Source organism: Eretmochelys imbricata, chromosome 1 (assembly GCF_965152235.1).
Source record: "Eretmochelys imbricata isolate rEreImb1 chromosome 1, rEreImb1.hap1, whole genome shotgun sequence".
In the NCBI taxonomy this organism is placed as follows: Eukaryota; Metazoa; Chordata; order Testudines; family Cheloniidae; genus Eretmochelys; species Eretmochelys imbricata.
The window spans coordinates 244,298,041-244,321,621 of NC_135572.1; positions in this window are offsets into that span (position 1 = coordinate 244,298,041).

Sequence of the window (23,581 nt, forward strand, 5' to 3'; positions counted from 1 at the left end):
GCAAAGCCTTTCTGAATGTACTACTAAATGTTCCATGAAAAAAACATTTATATCCAAGTGAGTGTTTGAATGTGGTCTCCACTGTATATAACTGAAAGTCAAATCTGTACAACAAACATAAGGAATGCTTCCTGCTGCAGTATCAGACAGGCATTTATTATATGCTATCCAGTATCATTAATCTTGTGAGGCAAAATGCAGTTCTAAGCATTTGCACTATAAACATGTTATCCAGAGATGAAATGATGGGGAAACCGCAGGAGTTGTGAAGTTACAGTATATCTAAAAAGGAAAGTAAGCCATGAAGTGAGTTTCAATATACACACACATGCTATCTACTACTGCGTGAACACGAGTTCAGAATTTGAGGGCCAAATCCGGGTTTAGTTGAAGTCCATAGGAATTTTTACCAACAAGTTCACCTGGATCAGGATTTTACCCTTAACTTCAGCTTGCCCCTGAAAGGAAGGTGAATCTTAACCCAAGATTGTCAAAAACAAGAATCTAAAGTTAAGCTTCCAAATCCATATGTATGGAACCTAAATAAGTGGCTTGATTTCTAATGGTGCTGATCAACCAGTTGTTTCCAATAGACACAAATCAGAAGTCATATGAAACTTAGAAGAACCAAGAATTACAAGGGCCTTTTTAGAAGCTGGGTGTCTATTACTGTACCCAGCAACCAAAGGTAGGGTCATCAAGTTATAAGAGTACAAGTACATAAGTGAAAATGTGCCAGAATTCTTCTCTCAGTTACGTCTGTGGAGTTATGCTTCTGTGTAACCAAGAGCAGAATATGGCTGATAAAGTTGAGGACAGTGAACAATGTGCTACAGTCATCATGCATTAATCTAAATGTGTACTTGAATATACACTAGGGTTTAAAACCAAAAACCTAATATGCTCACAGATATTGCAGAAGAAAAAAGCCATGAAAGGGGAAAAGTTCAACTAGATCTCTGAGCTAGTATGACAAGAGTGGCAAAGCATACTCATCATGCTTATAAAGTTTCTATTTTTAATAAGTACATAAATGAATCAAGAGCCTCTTTAAATCACATACCCTACAGCACTCTCTTCCAGCAGTTCTGATACATTTGTACATCAGTATTTGAACCAAAAAGATTAGTTCCAAAATATTTGCTTTAAAGAGAAAAAAATGGGAAAGAGATTTGCTTTGCAACTGTTTGCTTTACTTGCTATCAGAATGCTGAACAAACTGTGCTACATATAAGTTGCTGGATGGAATATTACTTCCGTATTGGGGCTTCTCTGATTGTCCACTAATAAAAAGTCCCATTTAAATGCACACAGATAATAGCACAGTGCTTACATGATGTCAAAAAAGTGAAATACTAACATTTGAATGCCAAAAATGGGAATCTTTAATACTTAGAAAGAAACAATAGTACGACTTGCCGAAGTAAATAATCCATTTCATGGAAGTTCTGCCAAAACATTCTTTAGCTTTCTAAGACAGTGAACAGATGGGCTCTTCTCACAATAAAAGCGACCTAGGGTCACCAAAACTGATAATGTAACATGATCCATTTCCTTCAGCCCATATTAGAATACTGGGATTGATATAATAATGCAAATATAGGCCATCCTCCTCCTACTTCTTAAATTTCCCACATTTTGAGTGCACAATTCAATTGAGCACAGGTACCTGCTTCCAACTGGGGGGGGGGGGGGTGGGTGGGTGGGTTTGTGTGTCCCAGTCCAGCTCTAGTGTAAGACATCCTGATAGACTGACAGTCACCAGTCACTACCCTGGCAATCACAAGAAATTAACTGAGGATAATTTTTGAAATCTAAAAATTCACTGCAAGATACAGAGAACTGTTTATTTTTAACTTACATACTGTATTGATTTATTGCATGAATAATGAATATTTATCATGGTATCTGGTCACATATATCAGTTTAAAAAAATACTAACAAAAACAATGACCAGAAGATTTGGCCACAAAATTGAAGTGTTCTCCATCCTTTCCTGCTAACAGCAGGTCCTTTGCCAACTAAACACAGAGAAAACAGCTCTCTCTTGGACTATGTCCTGGAGTTGCAAAAATCAAGTTTGGGCAGACCACAAGTGAGAGCAAATTCCAGGGTATTCATGTGGACAAACTGAGTAGTATATTCATCATTATGTATATAAATATGTACTTGCCACAGAGAGTTTGACAGGAGGCCTATCTGAACTCAAGTTGTTCATTCCAATGAACAGTTGTACCACTGAATCCCTATAAAAGCTTGTAGAGGGCAGAGTTAGGCCCTGATCCCACTTCCATTAAAGTCAATGGCAAGATTCCTACTGCCTGCAGTGGGAGTTGGATTAGACTCATGGTCAATACTTCCAGGCTATGCAAAAGTTTTAAACAAAGTTGTGGATAGTACAGAAAATATGGCAGAAATATACATTATGAAATTGGCAGCTTAACCTGTGATATGTACATGCAAGGAGGACATGTTCAGTTTTCTTTGCTTCAGACTTCTCATTAAAAGCACATTACTGGGTTGATGTGTTTGACGGAGCTTGATATAGTCTTTCTGTCAAAGTAGATGACTGACAGGTGGTCTTCACTTGCAGATTTTACCAAGGCATTGGGGACTGATTAATACAGTACTTAAATACAGTTTTGCAATGACGTGAGAGCTTGCAAGACAAAATATCTTACTGACAAGATCATTTTTAACGCTCTTAACATGAAGTTCCAGAATCACACTGGATAGGCAATACTTCCCACCTCACAACCACTGAGTCCAAGGGCTTAAGACCAAGACAGCTCTAAGGCAGTGGTGGGGAGAGAAGAAGGTGACACAAAATAAACACGGGAAAAGCCAGCAATGAATAAAATCAGAAATATTAGGTGAGTCTCCCACACCACCCAGATTGTCTCAGCAATAGTCTTAACCTCAGTCCTCCTCTCTTGTTTGTGAGCGGCTCAAAAGGCAATGTGTTCTAGTGTTAGCCGCTTCCCTGCTCCCCACTCAGTTTGTTATGCAGGGTTGACAGAATCCAAAATTTGGGCAAATCCATGTCCAGCCTCTAAGGGAAGTACTGCCTCATCTGCTTGAGGGGCTCTTCCACCAGCCCCAGTTGAAGTGATTATAACTTTCATGCTGGGTAGGGCAGGCCTCACCAGAGTTCCTTCAGCGAGGCTGCTGTTCTCTGCAACTTCAATCCTCACCATCTTAGTGCTGCCTCCATCCTGTCTGTGACCTCAAAGTCACATCTGTACCATCCACCACCTCAAAGCTGCCTCACCTCTGTGCTAAATCTTTAGAGAGGAATTAATGACGTGCAAAACCTCTAACAGAGCCCTTGCCACTAGAAAGGCACTCCTAGCAGAAGGTAAAAATCCCTCTCGCCTTATCTAGGTTCTCTTATCCAAATGTGTCAGACTGTGGTTTGGTCAAGGTGACCCCTCAACCCAGGCACATTTAGCGCAGTTCACTGGTCATTTAGTTTCCCAACAGAAATAATAAAGTTTCATCACCCCTAAATGTAAAATTGAACTCAAATTTTACCAAAATATCTCAAACTGTCACAAAACAGAAAAATTTGATATCTTCCATTGTTGTATGCATGTCACTCTCACCAGCAAACATTGGTGCAATAAAAGATATTACCTCACCTGCTTTGTCTCACAAAACAGAAATGCAAATGAGGCTTGACCCATTCATTTATTTCCTCTTGCTCTCCAGCAGATGCCTGCAGAGAGCTCCCTACCCTATGGAACTTCTGTCTTAAGACCTCAAGGAGCTCAGGGCCTCTCTTCACCCCTTTTCAGCAACAGGTGTCAACAGTGAGCTCTCTAGGGGCTTCAGGGCTTGAACAAAGAAATATTAACAAGCCCAGAATGCTGCCCCTTAGTTATTTCCAACTCCCTAAGACCTACCCCAAAATATTTTCTTTAGATAGAGAAATGAAAGGGAGGAAAAAGAAACCTGATTCTCTGTGCATAGAGCTAGTAAATGCTGTACCCTAGAAAATCTTTGTGGCAGTGTTGCTAGAAAGGATGGATAGTTACGTGGCTGAGGCACTGGACTAGGACTCAAGAGATCTGGGAACAATTCCTTACTCTGCATTAGGTTTTCTTTGTGACCTTCAGTGTCACTTAATCTGCTATATTCTTTTTCCCTCCATTCTTCCATCTTGTCTATTTTGAGTATAAGGTAGGCAGAGGCTGTTTTAGATTGTGTTTGTATAGCAACTGCCACAATGGGGGCTGATCTCAGTTGGTCTCTCTAGGCACTACTGTAATACAAGTCAAATATAAATATAATCTATTTCTCTTCTCTAAAATGAGTATTTGAAGCCCTCCATTAACTGTGTGCAACTGAAAGGTTTCTCATTTATAGTGGTTAACTATTGGTTAGCCTAGGGCAGTGGTTCCCCAACTTGTTCTGCTGTTTGTGCAGGGAAAGCCCCTGGCGGGCCGCACCAGTTTGTTTACCTGCCGCCTCCGCCAAGGGATGTACTGGCCTCTGCTTCCAGCAGCTCCCATTGGCTTGGAGTAGCGAACCGCCGCCACTGGGAGCCACGATCGGCCAAACCTGCAGACGTGGCAGGTGAACAAACTGGCACAGCCCGCCAGGGGCTTTCCCTGCACAAGTGGCGGAACAAGTTTGGGAACCACTGGCCTAGGGTGACCAGACAGCAAGTGTGAAAAATCAGGAAGGGGGTGGGGGGGGAAGAGAGTAATATAAGACAAAGCCCAGAATATCAGGACTGTCCCCATAGAATTGGGACATCTGGTCACCCTAAATTAACTTATTTTTGAGGTCCTCTCAAGAGGACCAGTTGTTCCCTGTTGATTCTACACTTAATGTAAACTGGATCCAACTGCTAAATGGAGATTGAGCCCTATATATAAAGAAACCTGGATCTTCAGGACTCTACAGAGCACATGGGTGTAGCTCTTGCCTAATGTTAAGGAGTATAGGGAGCAGAATATTTTGTACACCATGCTGATTACAAAGCAGCCAATATTTTATAGCCATTACTATTACTCCAGCACAAACTGTTGTTTTTTCCCAGTTTGCAATAATTTTTTTTAGTCAAAACCTATCAAGGATAGCAAATGTCATCATGTTTCATCTCTCTGTGAAACTGTCCCTTTATATCCTGTGACAAAATTAAGATGCATACAATTCTTCAACAAAAAAAATTCAAAACCAGACTTCAATGAGAAACTGCAGAACTGTAATTAATTTGCAAACTGGACACCATCAAATTAGGCCTGAATAAAGACTGGGAGTGGCTGGGTCACTACAAAATGTAATTTTCCCTCTGCTGATACTCACACCTTCTTGTCAACTGTTGGAAATGGGCGATATCCACCTTGATTTCATTGGCCTCATTAGCCCTACAAAAGTAATCAGCTGTTGAGAATAGGCCATTTCCACCTTCATTGAATTGGCCTCATTAGCACTGACCCCTCATTAGATAAGGCAACTCCCATCTTTTCATATATATATACTGCTTACTGTATTTTTCACTCCATGCATCTGATCAAGTGGGTTTTAGCCCACAAAAGCTTATGCCCAAATATATTTGTTAGTCTCTAAGGTGCCACAAGGACTCCTCATAGTCTGTAAAAACAGTAGTTCTGACATACAATATTAATCAGCTCTGAAGCTACCCAGTAAAAGCCTAAAAATATCTAAAAAGGTCACAGTGGCCATGCAATTTATTAGGCCATAAACAATGCTTGAAAATCCTAGAATTATATTTTTAAATTCTGGACAGGCAAAATATATATACATTTAAAAATAAAGCTGGAAATGACTATTATATACACAATATCAGACTGGCAAATTATTGTTCATTTCTAGTAGCTGAAATCTAAATAAGCATAATAATCATCTTACTGGAAATCTTTGAAATTGTCACACACAACATCAGTAAGTGCAAAGTCTAGTCCCAGAAGCATTCTGATTAGATTTCTATGCAATTATTTTGATGGTAGCAAGAGACCATTTGAAGAGCCCATTGATAATAATAATGTTAGGCTAGCAGAGAATGGATAGCTATAAAAGATTTTGGAACAGGAAACTTTAGTCGACCCATACTTTAAATACAACATTGAGCGCATCCTTTCTCTGGGGTGTACACTGAACAGTAGGAAGATAGCCTTGTTACAAAAACTTTGTGACATACTGCCATTATCTGCAGTAGGGAAAACAAACTAGTCCTCTGTTAATCGAGCCATCACACTGCCTGAGGTGCTGACAGCCCCTCTCTTTAGCTGCCTCACAAGCCACATCTTTTTTACCAGCTACTACTGATCTGGCACCTTCTCTTCCTAGCTAAAAGGTAAAACATGCAGTTGTCAGACTTAGTATCCTGTAGAGTGTTAATTCATCTGCTAGGTTGCTACTACTCACCCAGTGAAGTGACCCAGGAACACTTTGCTTGTCACTCTGAAATTGGCCCCAGGCAGAGCTTACTGGCCTTTTGGAAGCTGAAGAGAAGACAGTGGCCTCACCTGGTAAAGCTCAGTTTTGTATTCCTGAGCTGCTTATCAGCCATCATAAAGAGTTTCATAACCAGCATTATCATTGTTCCTAAACAAAGACCACAGCTGATGTGGAACAGCTAACATCCCTGAAAATGAACACCGACAGTGTTGAAAGAATTTACTAGGCATTGAATTATTAAAGTCTAGTTCAGAATTTGGAAATCAAAGTAGCCTGTCACCACTGATTTAGGACATAATAAGTATGTTTATCTTTAAAAGTAAATTAGAGTGGAGAGCAATGCCTGAAAGGAGAACAAGGAATAGGAGATAGCTGAGGTCTTGAACAAAACTGGGGAGCTATTTTTCCCCCCCATCTACAACTCAGCAACAGCAAAGAATTGGTTCAAGTATCAATCACAGGGATTATCTTTGGTGGGTATTTACATTAACTAAATAAAAATAAATATGTGTTTCTGATTCTATATAATTTATATGGCCATATATAATACCTGGATATTGAAAGGATTAAGAGGACATATACTTTTTCCTCCCAACTTGAGGAAAACATGGGGCAGCACAGGAGAACAGACACAATGAGTGAAAGAAAGAGCCCCTCCCTAGGACTGGTATGTCACTTTTCTAGTGCCTCTAATGAAAATAGCATAATCACCACATTTTTGGATTCTAGATAGTAGTCTCCCTAATACACATCCTACAACAATGAACTAGGCAGCATCTCCCTCCCATCTTCTTCTATAGCCCTTTCTAATTGGAGACCTTCTTGTATGATTACCCTTAAATAGGCTTATTTTAAAGTAATGAAGTCTCCTGGCCTGATTGAGTCAGCTACTAAAGATCAGGTGTTTTTCCTCAGCCCCAGAAAGGTCTGAGAGGGAATAACTTTTATCTGATTGCTCTTCAGGACTCCTGCTGCAAAGGACCCACTGAAGTATTCATCATAACTCCTGAGCCAAATTCTAACTTAACAAAGCCAGGTTCGAATAAGGATCAGTATTTACTATGATAATTGTAGTTTTCTTGGAAGCAGTGGTTACTTTAACAGGCTGCTGTCTGTGATCCCTACACTCTCTGACAGAGTATTTTTCTCAGGAGCATTTGTTCATTAGTCTCTGAAGGGCTTCAAAATTGTTATGCTTCCCTTTTGATCTGAATTCTGACATTGCCTCTGCCTTCCCTCCTTATCTTTAACTTATTTTCTATTTTGTTTAACAGTGATTATTTTCCTTTTTAAAACTTACTTTGACTTCTCCAATTACCATTAAGATATCAGTATTTTCCAACACATACCACAGTTTCCTATCCACCCTATCTACCTATCCAGGTACCTAATCCCCTTAGAATAGGAAATAATTGTGGTGACCGTGTGGTATATGCTATCAGATATTGACCTTTACGTGGAAACATTGCATGAATTACAAGTTGAGTAATCAGGCCAATAGTATAGAAGCTCATTCAGTTAGTAATGGCTATACCTTAGCCTAATAAATGTTCCTGTTAACTACTGCTTAAAATGCACTCCATATTAAACACTAAAGGGTCATTTTTCTAAGTAGTACATTGGGTTTTAGATGTGAAACCCGCCCCTCAAATCAGTGAATAGAGCACATCTAAACGCCCACGTACCATTCTGAAAATGTGTATCTAATTATATTTTTCCATTATGGCTATAGGGTTCCCTTTTATTTACAAATGAAATAAGACAGTAGCTGAGGTGATAATTAAACTTCTATGAAGAACCTACAAAACCACTGCTGTCCTGGTTGCTTATACTCTGAACTCTCAGCCTATCCAGAGCTCTGGAGTGGGTTATTTTGTTCTCTGGATTACAAAAATAATCTCTAGTATGGATTATAAATTCACTATTATATTGTCACTGCATAATAGACTGGTTTCTTCCCATTTTCTAGGACCAAAGGACTATCACCTCTGTATTCAGGCTTGTTGTGTGATTAAGAAGAGGGTGATCATTTTATTCCTGACTCTATACAACATTTATAAATTCTTGTTGCTTTTCTGCTGGTTCTGGCCAATTCTGTTTAATTTTAATTTTGTGTTGCATTACATAGAAACAATACTGAATGCTTCTGTACTTCCCACGTACAAATCTGGCACTTAATGGTAAATCTTTTCAGACATTCAACAAGTATGACTTTTAAAAAATGTTTCATGCTATTGTAAAAATGTCATGAAGGGAAAATGGTATTTTTACCACTAATCATGTATTTGAGGTAGGTGAACTGCTCTACATGATAGATTTGTATAAAAATGTGCTGACTATCAAAACTAAGGGACTGCATTCTTGTAGACCAGATTCAGCACTACTTATGCCCAGCTTCAGCACCAGTTCAGCAAATCACTTAAGTACGTGACTTGCTGTGAGTAGGACTACTCGTGTTTAAAGTTAAACAAGTGTTTTGTTTGACTGAAGCTTATGCAGACTGTTTTGCTGCAGTTTTGTAGTCTAGAGAGGAAACTGGATGTATTTTTAACTTATGTAGAGCCATAGATTTGCGTAGCCCTTTATGTATACAAGGCCTTTGTCCCAAGCAACATGGTGTGGTTCTTCTGTGAAGTGTGTGTTGGGGGAGATAAATGCAAACACTAAATATCAAGGAATATGCCCTCCTTTTGTGTCTCTCCTCTACCATCCCAGTGTCATGTTTCCCTTTGTCTCTCTTTTCCCTAGTTGTTCTATTTATGTTCCATCAATTCTGTTCTCTCTCATTTTATATCTCACTACTATACCTCAACAATGACATTCAACTGGACAGAGTACTTCAGTACAGTTAACGAGGAAGTTCTGTAAATGGACTCAGTACAGTTTTTCCTCCTCGCTTATTGACAGAGGGTGTTGACTTCTTCAGAGCTGCTTTGGCACAACATGTAGGCACGTCAGTGAGAGAGTGGGCAATATTTTTGGGAGGGATCCTGTATAAAGATTCCATGGTAGACTGTTTTTTCAAATTATTGGACTTATTTTACTTACCCCTGGGGCTCATATCCAGCAGGCTCTCACACAATTCCAACATAGAGCCATACAATACAAGGCCAGAAGGGATCATCAGATCATCCAGTCTGACCTTCTGCATATCACAGGCCACTAAACACCACCTAGCAACAACCAGAATTAGACTAAAGTATTACAGTCTTCAGCAGACTAAACTATTTTATGTCAGCATCATTGGTTTTGCTTGAGCTACAGTTGTGAAAGAATTAAGTATGTTCTAACAGTAAAAGCAGGAACTAATAGTCAGAACTTCTGGTTCTATTCCTGCCTCTGCTATTGGATTACTGTGTGACTTGAGGTAAATCACTTCATTTTCTGTCTCAGTTTTGCTATCTGTAAAATACGGATCATAATACTTACTTATGATGTAATGGACCAATGAGAATTAATTCATGTTTGTAAGGCACTTTGAAATCCTCAGATGAAAAGGTGAAAGTATATAGTAAGTAAGAATTATAATTATTTTCACACTGCTACGTTACATCCAGCAAGTCCACCTCAGAATTGTTTGAGAGAGTAATGTTGTCTAATAGACTGTACAGAGGCCTAAAAGCAAAGAATTGCAGAGTTCTAATCCAAATCCCTGACACTGCCTTACATGCTAGGCAAGTCACTTAAATGAACATTTTCAAATGAGGGTATCTGTGGAGAGGCATTTAAATACATACTTAGCTACCAAAAATAAGTGATCTGATTTTCCAAGATGCTAAGCACCCGCCACTCCTACTAAAGTCAATGGACACCTGTGTATATTCATTACCTCAGAAAATTGGGCCACTTATTTGGCTGCATAACCTTGGTCACCCAAAGTTTTAAAAATTTGGCTTTATTCTCTCTCTATTTCTGCTTTCAAATCTGCAGAAAAGGGATAGTAATATATTTGCCTTTGTCACAAGGGTGTTGTTTGTATGAATTAATGTTTGCACAGCACTTCCTAGAAGTAAAGTGCTATATAAATGCTGTGTATTATTATTATTTTAATCTTATGTCTTTATACACCTGTTAAAATGAGATGTTATGATGCAGCTGCAGATAATTGCTGAGTCTTTTTAATTTATACCTCATGAATTTAGGGCTGGACAGCAGAAAAACTGAGAAAACCAACCCAGTCTGAATTAAGGGTATTTGAGGGTGTTTACAAAGTACTTATGCTAGTAGTATAGTTAGATTCTTTTATAACCCACATATCTCTAATTAAAATATTTTACTTACAGTTTTTATGCCATTCCCTGTTGAAAGGAAGTTTTTGTGAGAATCTGAAGCCAAATATTTTTGCTGTCAAACTGCACTTCCCAAAGCTGGAAGACATAAAACACACATGAAAAATCTAGTAGGGTTTTGATAAATTGTCTTCTAAAATTATGGTTGCAATGACAATATTTTACTTAATGGCCAAAGCAATAAATATTAAATGCTATTTATTTTCATAACTTTTGGTTGCTTGACTACTACAAACTATTGGAAGTAAATTTGTTGGTAAGAAATAATTTTCAAAAATGACTTTTTTTTTATTTGGCTGGTGGTGGCAGGATGTAAAATTCCACTGTCCATTTTAAACCTGTAAGCTTTAAAAGTAGGGAACAACTTGCCCTAGTATGTTCGCTAGAGTGGACAATGATTTACACGGCACCATGTAAAAGCAGAACCTCAAGTTTCCAGAAGAGGGGGAATCTGGCCCTGAGTTGCCTTCCGCTCTTGTCTCGGGACCAGAGAGGGAGGCAGGTCTAGCCTGTAAATTGCAGAGTTGGCACGGAATACAGGGCCTAAGCATCTGCCAGTATTGATTGTGATTAAGAATTAGCCTTGTCACAAGAGTCCCTCAGTTGCTGTCATCTAGGATCTGTGCCTATTTGGGTTAGTTCCTCCCTAGCCAATTTCTCCCCCAGTTTGAACAGCTTCTTTCTTTCTAGATTTTTGCGGGGTTTTGAGCCTATTTAGCTTTGGTTTTTTTCAAGCATTGCCTACTGGTACTGGTTTATTTAACTTTTTTTGTTTTTTGCCTTTGGTACCATATCAATTAATAAATGTCTACATTCTTCCACCCTTACCCACCCTGGGTCATACCTTGCTCCATGCATGGATAGTCATATTTCAGTGGGACTATTTGCTGAGTAAGGCTCTATTCAGTGTGACAAAGGTAGCAGAATCAGGACCAAAATTTAAAAATAAACAAAACAGAACTGCTTGTACTGAGCACTCTTATCCGCCATTGAAGTGAATCACATCCTAAGTTGGTTTCTAGCTTTTATGTATTTCCCCAAGATGTGAGGGTGTGTTTTCTGGCATCTTTGCATTGTGCTGCAAAGCAGTCTGTCTAAGTTTTAAAACTAGCCTTACTGGTGATCTACACACTCCAGATGTCAGCATTTACAATAGGAAATAAAGTAGTGACACAAAGTGGATGATCTGAGTGCATGAAACAAAAGAGCAATGCTAAAATCATTCCTGTTTTAGGATTATAACTACAATATACCTAAATAATAACCTGAGTTTGAGTTGCTAACCATAGCCTCAGCTAAATAAAATTCAGTGCTAATATCCAAAAAGTTCACTAACCCAAGGTGTGATGATTACCAGTATATTATAACAGAGAGTTAAGATTAAACTGAAATGGGCTCCTCCTCCTCTAATCCCTTTGGTAAAACTAGCTGCTATAAATCCCTTTTCTCTGAATGACTACAGCTTCCAGAAATCCCCGTCTTTATGCCACAACAAAGATAGCTTCCTCAGCCTCTGACAGTTTCCCCACCTTGTCACCAACCTAACCCCAGCCTTCTCAATATCTCCTCCTGCTCTTCCTGACCCTTTTTTATGAATTGTTTGTATGAGTAAGTGCCTAGATGTCCCCGCTGAGATTGTGACCCCTTTCCGCTTGTGTGCTGTATGTACGCATAGTAAGGGAGAGTTCCTTTCCTTTACCATCTAAATAAACAAGACCTACAAAGGGAGAAAGAAAGAGAATATTTCTAAATAAATAAAAATACCCCTATTTTACAGATAGGAAGCTCAGGCACAGGGAGACTGAGCAATTTTTCCTCAGGTCACATAGGAAGTCTGTGATGGAGCAAGGAATTGAACTCAGATCTCATGAATGCCATTCTAAGTTGTCTGAATCACAAGACTTTCCCCTTATTGATTCCCTGGGGGAAGACCCCTCCTGCAGCTAAGAGAAGGTTTGTAATTAAATAGTATTTAACATTGCAATGAATCCACTGAGTGATAATAGGTCAGCAGGGGCAGTATGGTGAATCTGCTGCTGCTCTTCCGTTCTTGACTGGTGAGTGAGAGGGCATCCAGGAAAGGAAGGTTCCATGGTGTTTGAAGAGTATAAGGGCAGCTGTTCCTGGTGATGGTTCTTGGTGACTGAGCTGGGATTTATCAAGTTGCCTGCGTGCTGTTGGGTTTATCTTTGTTGGGGAGTAACATGGCTCATTTATAGAGTGTAGATAAGACCTTGTACATAGTATAAGCAAACAAATCACATGGTAACCTGACTCAATTTCTCTCCAAGAATGGCAAATTACTTGCTGCAAAGTGCCAAAATTGGCTACAACTCAGCCGAGGTGCAACAGTATCTAGTGCTAGGCAGAGTGAAAGGCTTTAGAGCAGTGGTTTTCAACCTTTCCAGACTCCTGTACCCCTTTCAAGAGTCAGATAGATGTGTCTTGTGTACCCCTACTTTCACCTCACTTAAAAACTACTTGCTTACAAAATCAGACATAAAAATACAAAAGTGTCACCGCACACTATTACTGAAAAATTACTTACTTTCTCATTTTGTCTATATGAAACGTTAGTTTGTACTGAATTTGCTGGTGCTTTTTATGTAGCCTGTTGTAACACTAGGTAAATATCTAGATGAGTTGATGTATCCCCTGGAAGACCTCTGCGTACCCCAAGGGGTATGTGTACCTCTGGTTGAAAAACCACTGGTGAGAGGGAGTTGGAAGTTAAAGCAGCAAAGTTTGTTTTGGTTGTATGGAGCCCAGCACTTCATCACAGCACAGAAAAAAGAGTATACGAATCCCTTTACTTTGAGTTGATTTTAATGGCCCTCAGATAAAATATAGGTATTTGAATGCTGTATGGTTATTGAGAAATAGTCATAGTTATTAAGTAAATCATAAAGACTCAGCTATTTAGAGTGAAGGGAATTCCATAATTGGGAATTATTTACTTCTAGGTACTTAAACTAAAACAAAATAAAACAAGCCTATTCTCAGGCTTCAGGTGCTCTGCCATCATCAGAAACACAGTTCATAACAATAAAAAAGAAAACAGAAGCAAACCCCACTCACATAAAACAATGAGTCAAGTTGGAAAAAACTGCAGAACAAAATCTCTCCGTGTCTCAGAATTTAAAAAAAAGCCCTGCACTCCCACCTAATCACTTAACCCACCCTGAGCACTCCCACACACTGGTTGTAGATAAAGCAAAACCAAGTTTATTAACTACAAAAGATAGATTTTAAGTGATTATAAGGGATAGCAAACAGATCAAAGCAGATTACCCAGCAAATAAACAAAATAATTCAAACTAACCTTAATATACTACATAGATTGGATATGAATAGCAAATTTTCACCTTAAGTGATGATACAAGCAAGCTGCAGATAATTAAGGGGCAAGCTGCACTTGCTTACAGCTTGGAATCCCCAGGTGTTCCATTCACAGGCTAAATTTCCCTTTAGCCTGGGTCCAGCACTTCCTCCAGTTCAGTCTTTTTTCCTTAGGTGTTTCCAGGAGTCTTCTTGGGTAGGGGAGTCAGTGAAGAACCACAATGATGTCACTCCTCTGCCTTATACAGCTTCTGGATATGGAAGGAACCCTTTGTTTCAAATACATCCCAAGAAGGAGTCCAGCACCAGGTGACCCGTCCAGCACCAGGTGACCCGTCCCTGTAGGGTCAGAGCAGCCATTACTTGGAGGCCGTCTGTAGCATCCTCAGGAAGGCCCCCCCAGGCTCTCCTAAGGCCTATTTTTCTCTCTAATGGCTCATTAATTTGAATGGGCCCTTCCCAGCTAGCCATCTAGACTGAGAGCGTTTTGTCTAGTGGGTGTTGCCCAGGAATAGCTATATGTGAAATAAATACATGGTCAATATTCATAACTTTGGATACAAAAATGATCCATGCATACAAATCATAACCTTTCCAATGACGTCTCACATGACTTATCTTGCATAAAATACTCATAACTATGTTATAATCATATCATAATAACATCACCGTGAAGAATACAGGGTGCAGTGTCACAGTGCTGACCACCCTCAACTCTAGTGAGAGTTGAGGTTGCTCAGTTCTGCCAGGATCAGGCCCCATTGAAGCAATACTCGCCTACTACTGAAGTGTGGCCATCTCTGAAACAGAATGTAGTTTAAATCAAGGTCTGAGAGTGTTTTTAGATGTGACTGAACTGATAAATATTATTATAGCCTTCACAGTCAGACCTACTGAAAATGAATAATTTGTGTCATGCATGGAATGTGTTGAATCATCCCTGAGATTTCAACAGGTGATATAAGGCTGAGGGATCTCTCAGCTGTAAGGAGCTTCAGCCAACCAAACAGACCAAAAAAAAAAAAAAAATAGAACTCAGTTGTAGCAATTGGTAGGCAAGTCAAAGTGAAACCCCATGGATATAAATTACTAGCATTTTTGGTATTTACTGTGCATTTATAGCTATATATATTGCTATGACAAATACTGCAGTGTTGTCAGGGAGCGAAGAGTGAGGAACCATTTTTTACCTTCTCCCCCCCCCCTCTGTTTTCTAATGTAATACAATACACCTAATGTAACCTGTTTAACTTTGTGTGTTTGGCTTAAGGCTGGATTCTGATCTCATTCACTCTGCTGAAGTCAATGAAGTTATTCCGGATTTATAAAAGTATAGCTAATAGCAGAATCTGACCAGTTCTCCCACAACTCAAACTGAAGTCACTGGAAGCTATTGTTGTTTAGGGTTTAGCATCCAAAAAATGGGATAACCAAACTTTTGAAAATTTTATCTCAATGATGGCTGATGATTTTGATGACCAAAAATAAGGGACAGGTTTCAGAGTAACAGCCGTGTTAGTCTGTATTCGCAAAAAGAAAAGGAGTACTTGTGGCACCTTAGAGACTAACCCATTTATTTGAGCGTAAGCTTTCGTGAGCTACAGCTCAGTTCATCGGATGCATACTGTGGAAAGTATAGAAGATCTTTTTATACACACAAAGCATGAAAAAATGGGTGTTTACCACTACAAAAGGTTTTCTCTCCCCCCACCGCACTCTCCTGCTGGTAATAGCTTATCTAAAGTGATCACTCTCCTTACAATGTGTATGATAATCAAGTTGGGCCATTTCCAGCACAATCCAGGGTTTAACAAGAACATCGGGGGGGGGGAGAGGGGTAGGAAAAAACAAGAGGAAATAGGTTAGCTTGCATAATGACTTAACCACTCCCAGTCTCTATTCAAGCCTAAGTTAATTGTATGCAATTTTCAAATGAATTCCAATTCAACAGTCTCTCGCTGGAGTCTGGTTTTGAAGTTTTTTTGTTGTAATATCGCAACTTTCATGTCTGTAATCGCGTGACCAGAGAGATTGAAGTGTTCTCCGACTGGTTTATGAATGTTATAATTCCTGACATCTGATTTGTGTCCATTATCCTTTTACGTAGAGACTGTCCAGTTTGACCAATGTACATGGCAGAGGGGCATTGCTGGCACATGATGGCATATATCACATTGGTGGATGTGTAGGTGAACGAGCCTCTGATAGTGTGGCTGATGTTATTAGGCCCTGTGATGGTGTCCCCTGAATAGATATGTGGGCACAGTTGGCAATGGGCTTTGTTGCCAGGATAGGTTCCTGGGTTTGTGGTTCTGTTGTGTGGTATGTGGTTGCTGGTGAGTATTTGCTTCAGGTTGGGGGCCTGTCTGTAGGCAAGACTGGCCTGTCTCCCAAGATTTGTGAGAGTGTTGGGTCATCCTTCAGGATAGGTTGTAGATCCTTAATAATGCGTTGGAGGGGTTTTAGTTGGGGGCTGAAGGTGACGGCTAGTGGCGTTCTGTTATTTTCTTTGTTAGGCCTGTCCTGTAGTAGGTGACTTCTGGGAACTCTTCTGGCTCTATCAATCTGTTTCTTCACTTCCGCAGGTGGGTATTGTAGTTGTAAGAATGCTTGATAGAGATCTTGTAGGTGTTTGTCTCTGTCTGAGGGGTTGGAGCAAATGCGGTTGTATCGCAGAGCTTGGCTGTAGACGATGGATCGTGTGGTGTGGTCAGGGTGAAAGCTGGAGGCATGTAGGTAGGAATAGCGGTCAGTAGGTTTCCGGTATAGGGTGGTGTTTATGTGACCATCTTTTATTAGTACTGTAGTGTCCAGGAAGTGGATCTCTTGTGTGGACTGGACCAGGCTGAGGTTGATGTGGGATGGAAATTGTTGAAATCATGGTGGAATTCCTCAAGGGCTTCTTTTCCATGGGTCCAGATGATGAAGATGTCATCAATACAGCGCAAGTAGAGTAGGGGCGTTAGGGGACGAGAGCTGAGCAAGCGTTGTTCTAAGTCAGCCATAAAAATGTTGGCATACTGTGGGGCCATGCGGGTACCCATAGCTGTGCCGCTGATTTGAAAGTATACATTGTCCCCAAATGTAAAATAGTTATGGATAAGGACAAAGTCACAAAGTTCAGCCACCAGGTTAGCTGTGACATTATCGGGGATAGTGTTCCTGACGGCTTGTAGTCCATCTTTGTGTGGAATGTTGGTGTAGAGGGCTTCTACATCCATAGTGGCCAGGATGGTGTTATCATGAAGATCACCGATGGACTGTAGTTTCCTCAGGAAGTCAGTGGTGTCTCGAAGGTAGCTGGGAGTGCTGGTAGCGTAGGGCCTGAAGAGGGAGTCTACATAGCCAGACAATCCTGCTGTCAGGGTGCCGATGCCTGAGATGATGGGGCGTCCAGGATTTCCAGGTTTATGGATCTTGGGTAGTAGATAGAATATCCCAGGTCGGGGTTCCAGGGGTGTGTCTGTGCAGATTTGATCTTGTGCTTTTTCAGGCAGTTTCTTGAGCAAATGCTGTAGTTTCTTTTGGTAACTCTCAGTGGGATCAGAGGGTAAAGGCTTGTAGAAAGTGGTGTTGGAGAGCTGCCGAGCAGCCTCTTGTTCATATTCCGACCTATTTATGATGACAACAGCACCTCCTTTGTCAGCCTTTCTGATTATGATGTCAGAGTTGTTTCTGAGGCTGTGGATGGCACTGTGTTCCGCACGGCTGAGGTTATGGGGCAAGTGATGCTGCTTTTTCACAATTTCAGCCCGTGCAAGTCAGCGGAAGCACTCTATGTAGAAGTCCAGTCTGCTGTCTCGACCTTCAGGAGGAGTCCACCTAGAATCCTTCTTTTTGTAGTGTTGGTAGGGAGGTCTCTGTGGATTAGTATGTTGTTCAGAGGTGTGTTGGAAATATTCCTTGAGTCGGAGATGTCGAAAATAGGATTCTAGGGCATCACAGAACTGTATCATGTTCGTGGGGGTGGAGGGGCAGAAGAAGAGGCTCTGAGATAGGACAGCTGCTTCTGCTGGGCTAAGAGTATAGTTGGATAGGTTAACAATATTGCTGGGTGGTTGAGGGAACCATTGCTGTGGCCCCTTGTGGCATGTAGTAGTTTAGAAAGTTTAGTGTCCTTTTTCTTTTGTAGAGAAGCAAAGTGTGTGTTGTAAATGGCTTGTCTAGTCTTAGTAAAGTCCAGCCACGAGAAGTTTGTGTGGAAGGTTGGTTTTTTATGAGAGTATCCATTTTTGAGAGCTCATTCTTTATCTTTCCCTGTTTGCTGTAGAGGATGTTGATCAGGTGGTTCCGCAGTTTCTTTGAGAGCGTGTGGCACAAGCTGTCATCATAGTCTGTGTGGTATGTAGATTGTAATGGATTTTTTACCTTCAGTCCTTTTGGTACGATGTCCATCTGTTTGCATTTGGAAAGGAAGATGATGTCTTTCTGTATCTGTACAAGTTTTTTCATGCAGTTGGTAGATTTCCACTCCATATGGCTAAATGCAGGAAACAACATCAACAGACGTGAGCACAGTTTTGGAGACAGAGTATATAGATTTCTTGAGTTTCCAGCAGTACAAAACGAGTCAGAGTCTTATAAAAAACCAAAAACTAAGTAAAAACACTGGCTTTTAAAAATAACAAATAAACCTATATTGGTAACAAATGAGCAGTGAATTTTTTAGTCATGCAGATATTTATTATACAGGTGATTGTTGCCAGTTGCATTCTCCCAACTTTGGCAAAAACTAACTGCCAATGACTTTAAAAACCCCCATAAAGAGTCAAGATATTTATCTTTAGCCATCAAGCTCTGTTAAGCACCAGACACTTTACTCATATATCATAATAAATAATGATACCTGATAACTATATGGCACAACATTATTTTTGTGATTGCAAATATAGAGCTATCCAGAATCTACACTTTCCATTGACAATTTTCAACATATGCAGTATTAACATCAGTAAAACATAAATACTGGGCCAACACACAATGGTCAGGAAGTGGAAAAGTATTATCCAGCACACTCATTTAACCATAACACAAAATTTCCTGTCTCTCTGAGACACTTATTGCTACCTAGATGCAATTTTAGTTCTAAGAATACACACATTCTTATACTACAACTACTGCAGAGCAAAAAGCTTTTCTATATACAGCCTCTGTTTGGCAACGAAGGATAAATAGGATCACTCTCTCCCACTAATGGTAAGATGATTTTTTTATATATGAAGTAGCTGCCAAATACAACTTCTGTTCAGCTACATAAAAAGATCAAGAAATGTGAAAGAGACAGACCTGATATGGGAACTGACAAGATAGCTGTTAAAATGTGTTCTGCCCCAAACCCTCCCCACAATCTCTCTTTAACATACTTATATACTACTCTTCATTCCTGGGGTACAACACAATTCAGATCTGAGGGAGAATTCCTGGTGTAAAACAGGGAGACAATTCAATAACAAAAATGCTAAGATAACATCCCACAAATTGGGGAGCTAGAGAAGAAGACAGTCTGAATGCCTTTGTTCAATAACAAGATCCTATAGGCCTCAGGCTGATACAGAGAACTCAGTCAGTGAAACCAATAAGTTTACTCCTGTAAAATCAAGATAAACTTATATCAGGTCTAAGATAGTTTCCAAATATATTACAGACAGCAATAAATGTACGAGGACATTGTCTGCCAGAGTCAGACGGACACAGGGAATATAATTAGAAGAAATTTTTCCCCTGTATTTTCCCAGCTGGATCAGGTAGCTCAACAGAAATTCAACTTACCTCTGAAATAACATATGACAACAGCTTCTGTTGAGTTGGTCTGGTCCTTCTGATCATGTGACTTATGCTCAACTAGTCAGGGATACAGGAGAAACAAAAAATATGACTTCCAACATGTGAGTTTTTCCTCAAAAAGAAAAGGAGTACTTGTGGCACCTTCGAGACTAACCAATTCATTTGAGCATAAGCTTTCGTGAGCTATAGCTCACTTCATCGGATGCATGCAGTGGAAAATACAGTGGGGAGACTTATATACACAGAGAACATGAAACAATGGATGTTATCATACATACTGTAACAAGAGTGATGAGTAAGGTGAGCTATTACCAGCAGGAGAGCCGGGAGGGGTACCTTTTGATAATCAAGGTGGGCCATTTCCAGCAGTTGACAAGAACGTGTGAGGAACGGTGGGGGATGGGGGATAAACATGGGGAAATAGCTTTACTTTGTGTAATGACTAGTACTCCTTTTCTTTTTGCAGATACAGACTAACATTACACAAAGTAAAACTATTTCCCCATGTTTATTCGCCCCCCTCCCCCCACTGTTCCTCACACGTTCTTGTCAACTGCTGGAAAAGGCCCACCTTGATTATCACTACAAAAGGTTCCCCCCCCCGCCCCCCCCCCCCGCTGGTAATAGCTCACCTTACCTGATCACTCTTGTTACAGTGTGTATGGTAACACCCATTGTTTCATGTTCTCTGTGTATATAAATCTCCACACTGTATTTTCCACTGCATGCATCCGATGAAGTGAGCTGTAGCTCACAAAACCCTTATGCTCAAATAAATTTGTTAGTCTCTAAGGTGCCACAAGTCCTCCTTGTCTTTTTGCGGATACAGACTAACATGGCTGCTACTCTGAAACCTGAGTTTTTCCTGCTAACTTATCACAACAAACCAGGCTCAGACGTGGAATGCATCACAAACAGCAGTCTGACAACATCTGATGATCACTCAATGGAGGGAGGGGAAAAGATAAAGCTTTTCACTTAACCAAAATTTCAGTGATTAACTGGTGGATCATAAATGCAGTTCTATCATTTAAAAAGGGATGATTCTGAGTACTTTTGTGATTTTAGTCAAACAATTCAAACATAACTAGTTTTGATTGTTTCACTTTGAAAACATTTTGGTTTCTTTTGAACTTGGAACTCAAAGTGAAGCTCAGGGACATAAACTACTGTGGGTCAAAAGCAAAGAAAAAGTTCTCACTTTCAACACTTGCAAAACAAAACTTCTGAGTTTCACCCAGCTTTTGTATAACTGTGAAATCCAGAAAGGCAATTTGGCCAGAGAAAATACAAAACCGCTAGTTGACAGCAGTCTACCCTTTGCAAAGCTTACTCACCTTCAACAATGTTCTTGGTTAAAATTTGCTAAATTCAACTGATCCCCTAAAATATCCCTAATTTCTCTAAATTGAAGGCCTAATACCAAACATGAATGCTCCATGGAAGAAATTAATAAACTGTTAGACTGACCATTTGGTGACCTAAGGGAAAATTCAATTTATTATTACTATTTTGTAAGCAGCAGTCCATAATGAATGATTGTTCCACATTTTGAAGGTTGTAGCTCAAAGGGGCACTTGAATGATTAAATCCAGAAAGAGAGATTTGGGGTGACATCTGATGGAAAGGTCAACACTGGGATTCCCTCTTTCACCTAACTGTGTCCCACAGTGAATGAGTGTACCAAATTTCAAGACTGTAGTTCAAAATTACATTGGGATTGTTACAAGCCCTTTACAAAAATATCGTGATGACCTTTCAGTGACCAAAGTTCACATATGTAATAGCCCACTCCTGCAACCTGTATTCTGTGGCCCACAGTGAATGAGTGAACTTAATTTCAATATTTTAGCCCAGAGGGAACATGAGAATTAATTATGGCTGTCAGTCACACTGTTACAAACATCTGCCTTACATTATGTAGAAACAGTAGTAAGGACTCTGTTGGAACAACCAATCAACCAAAACCTCAAGTGATCCTCAATACAGAAAGAACAAATAAAATCAGTTAACATGTTTTCAGGCTGTAAAGGTAGCATAGAACTGTCGATAGTTAGTTACGAGTTGTGATTACCTTAAATTCTCAGGGCTGGATTGTGACAGGGCCTTGTTCAGGCACATATGAATTCTCTACTTAATTACAAAGCACTACACTGCAGCCAACTACCTTAGCACTTCCTATGAGAAGGGACTCTTTGCTCTCTCTGGGGAGCAATAGTCTTAGAAGAAGTTGTTTCAGTTAAATAGGAGCTAGTCATGTTCCTGCCTCCCCCTGCTCACCAGCCTGCAGAGTGGGGCTGGTGCACCAGGGAAATAACGTGTTCATGCCTAATGGATAGAGTATGCTCCAGCTCTCTGCATTGAGCAGCAGTAAGTGTGACTCTACCCTAAGGCATAATTTCTTCCAGTGTCTCCTGGGGAGTGTGCTATCCTGCACTGGCTCCTACACAGTGTTTAATGTGCTCTGCATAAGCTATATATATTTCTTAATTTTGCTCAGATGTGCAGATTTGGAATTAATAACAAGCATAGGAGGAAGAGTGATGGCCTCCTTTTGCTCTAATAACCTGTTTAAATCAGAAGATTAAAGATCTCATTCGTGCCCCTCTACCCTGAATTTTTTTCAGAAATTATATCCCTAGTAACTAGAAAGCTTTTGTCTTCCTGGAGAAGTAATGAAAGGAGTAAATTCAAGAAGGAGATGGGGACATTTTATTTATTTATTTTTATATATACTCATGCAGATAACACTGCACACAATATATACAAAACTTCACAATCATTGATTAAACATTTCATTCTCAATGTGCTTTTGATTTTAACTACCAGATGAAACGTGAATTTTTCTGGTTTAACTAAAACTGCAGCCACAGTAACATGAAAGTAGCCTCTTCACAGTTAGGTGCTGATCTCGTAAGCAGATCTGCTAGTCACTAGTGCAAGGGTTCATACTAGCAGGCCCTACTGCAAGCCTAAGGCCTTAAACTGTAGTTTTCCTTCCGGGAATTGAAATTTACAGGGCATCTTGTGAATTTCTGAATGTTTTGTAAAGAGTCTTTCTGAGGAATGAGCAGGGTATTCTGCAGAAACAGGGGCCTTTGACTTAAATGGGAATACAGTTTATTTCCTGGAACTTAGTTCTTCTTCTTGAAATTGGGAACAAGCATCCAGGTGCGGAGGAGCTGAAAGCATGTGCCAACCAGGAACTGAAGATTAATCCTGGTCCACTTTGATTCCAGAAAGTTTAGTAGTTAGCCAACATGAAAATGTTACACACACACACACACACACACACACACACAATTTGCACAGTATTAATATATGATATATATAAGTGTTGGGAAGTTATGTTAACTGAATGTATTATGCTTTTCCTACAATTTTGTTCACCCTTTGCTAAGTATCCCATAACACTTTGCAAAGCAAATGGCATCTCTGGCACGGAAAAATATGAAACCTGTCAAAGAAAAGATACATGAATATTCTGCCTCGTACAAGATTGGGAGGTACCCTCATGGGCAACTGGTTTGGAATGTAGTATCCAAAACAGAGATAAGGAAAGGTACACCATGGTACCATAAAAACAAGATAAAAAGCAAACAGGTACATTTTAGTCTTGGGTGACATATTGCATGCTATAAATATGGTTGGTTTTGAATGCATATTTTGGAGCACACCTTCTAAGTAAGGTAAACTGAATGCTGTTTGAACTGCTTCCCAGGAGGATTGGTAACATTAAC